The sequence below is a fragment of the Anomaloglossus baeobatrachus genome, unplaced genomic scaffold, assembly GCF_048569485.1.
Source record: "Anomaloglossus baeobatrachus isolate aAnoBae1 unplaced genomic scaffold, aAnoBae1.hap1 Scaffold_995, whole genome shotgun sequence".
NCBI lineage: Eukaryota > Metazoa > Chordata > Amphibia > Anura > Aromobatidae > Anomaloglossus > Anomaloglossus baeobatrachus.
Genome location: NW_027445399.1, coordinates 27760 through 30302, shown reverse-complemented (window position 1 = coordinate 30302; position 2543 = coordinate 27760). Strand labels below are relative to the sequence as shown.

The 2543-nt window shown below is 47.4% G+C and overlaps 1 non-coding gene and 1 pseudogene across 1 annotated transcript; both read right to left on the bottom strand.

Moving 5' to 3' along the window:
* On the bottom strand, nucleotides 1-85 carry LOC142289661 (U2 spliceosomal RNA; annotated as a pseudogene; the record flags this gene model as incomplete).
* A 1387-nt stretch (nucleotides 86-1472) lies between these two features.
* LOC142289657 (U2 spliceosomal RNA) lies at nucleotides 1473-1663 on the bottom strand. The gene has a single exon (XR_012750111.1). It is a non-coding gene; the product is annotated as a U2 spliceosomal RNA (small nuclear RNA).
* Nucleotides 1664-2543: the final 880 nt, after the last annotated feature.

Below are 2543 nucleotides of genomic sequence, written 5' to 3'. Positions count from 1 at the left end.
GGTCCCCAGATAGGGGACGTATCAGATATTAAACTGATAAGAACAGATACTACACTTGATCTTAGCCAAAAGGCCGAGAAGCGATAACCAGAATTGGTTTGGGCCTCGAGTGGCACCCTGGCCTATGCCGGACACATCTTAGGGAGAGAGAGCGAGAGGGAGACAAACCCACGCCTACACAAGACATTTTGTCACCCAAGCCAACCCTTGAAAAGGCTGCTTTGCAGAGCCAAAACAAGAAGAATGGTGCGTTTTGCAGCCGCCGCCCACTGCAATGAATCTGAATAACTCCTCCTTTAGGGCGCAAGCAACTCCCCTCCCCCTTGCAGTCTTTCCAATTCACGATACAAAAAGACGGACAGGACAGGTTGCCTGACTTTCCGTCACTGCCACCCTTTGCCATCCTTACCCGTAGAAAGCCCTTTCATCATCCCCAAACCCTAATCTTTTCCCTTTCCTTCCCAGCCCCCAAACCCTGCCCTCTGTACCTTTCTCACCACCCGCTTCCCTTCTCCTGTCATCCCCCTACCACCCGGGAAAAAAAGAGATTGCCCCCTCCTTCCACTAGCCCACCCTCCCACCCAAAGAACAACTTCTTCTGCGCAGCTTGTTTTCTAGGCAGCAGCGCTATTGTGATGTCATCGGGGGGCATTGTGACAAGCCGCCAGTGTTCCGTCTCTTCATGTTGTGCACAGTTCAAACGGAAAATACATCAACAGGCAGACTACAGAAAAGCTTACTATCAAAGGTTAGAGGGGGGCTTTCTCAGAGGGCTTTTTACAGTTTTTCTATTCCCAATTAGCCGTTTAAGTGTACTTATTGAAAGTAGTAATTCTTTCATAGGCCGCCCTTTCTTAGTATTTGACGTTCCTTATATTGCGGTATGAGGCTTCGCAGTAGGTTGCAAACATTCATCACCCATGACTGTCCCCAATTGAGCTCAGAAGCTCAATGTCTATCATGACCTCTCTTTTAGAATGTCCAAGAGCAAGCAAACTATTCCTCCAGGAGAGGGCGCCAACAGACTACTAAAGAGATCATCATTACTCAAAGAAAACCCCAAAAACCAATGCATGATAGGAATAAACAGGTAACTTTCTTTGGAGTGGAAGCGGAGAGATCGCACCAGATGCCAATTCTAGATGTTATCACACCTGTGGTCACTGCAGCAGCAGGTGAATCCACTTTGTCCAAAAGGGATCTATTCCATTCAATTGCAAATGATCTAGATAAGACAGAGAACTGCAGCACGGGGACATAGCCGAGTTGGTCAGGTTGAGTGGTGATGAGTTTGCTATTTGGATGAATAAAGAAAGTCAAAAGTGTGAAAGATAAAAAACAAAAGGAGGAAGTGTGAAAAGTGAATGGGCCAAATTGAGGTGCATATGAAGACGTATGCTTTCTTCCAATTCATTAAATCGGGCTAATATGAATCAGGTGAATTGAGTTCTGCTTTTGGAAACTGGGTTAAGAAGGGGTGCACCGTTCCTGGAGGTACTGCAATACCAGGTCAATGCGTGGAGTGGACAGAGCAAGCTCTTTTTCCATCTCCCTGTTCTAAAAATCCATTTAATATATGGTCCCCAGATAGGGGACGTATCAGATATTAAACTGATAAGAACAGATACTACACTTGATCTTAGCCAAAAGGCCGAGAAGCGATAACCAGAATTGGTTTGGGCCTCGAGTGGCACCCTGGCCTATGCCGGACACATCTTAGGGAGAGAGAGCGAGAGGGAGACAAACCCACGCCTACACAAGACATTTTGTCACCCAAGCCAACCCTTGAAAAGGCTGCTTTGCAGAGCCAAAACAAGAAGAATGGTGCGTTTTGCAGCCGCCGCCCACTGCAATGAATCTGAATAACTCCTCCTTTAGGGCGCAAGCAACTCCCCTCCCCCTTGCAGTCTTTCCAATTCACGATACAAAAAGACGGACAGGACAGGTTGCCTGACTTTCCGTCACTGCCACCCTTTGCCATCCTTACCCGTAGAAAGCCCTTTCATCATCCCCAAACCCTAATCTTTTCCCTTTCCTTCCCAGCCCCCAAACCCTGCCCTCTGTACCTTTCTCACCACCCGCTTCCCTTCTCCTGTCATCCCCCTACCACCCGGGAAAAAAAGAGATTGCCCCCTCCTTCCACTAGCCCACCCTCCCACCCAAAGAACAACTTCTTCTGCGCAGCTTGTTTTCTAGGCAGCAGCGCTATTGTGATGTCATCGGGGGGCATTGTGACAAGCCGCCAGTGTTCCGTCTCTTCATGTTGTGCACAGTTCAAACGGAAAATACATCAACAGGCAGACTACAGAAAAGCTTACTATCAAAGGTTAGAGGGGGGCTTTCTCAGAGGGCTTTTTACAGTTTTTCTATTCCCAATTAGCCGTTTAAGTGTACTTATTGAAAGTAGTAATTCTTTCATAGGCCGCCCTTTCTTAGTATTTGACGTTCCTTATATTGCGGTATGAGGCTTCGCAGTAGGTTGCAAACATTCATCACCCATGACTGTCCCCAATTGAGCTCAGAAGCTCAATGTCTATCATGAC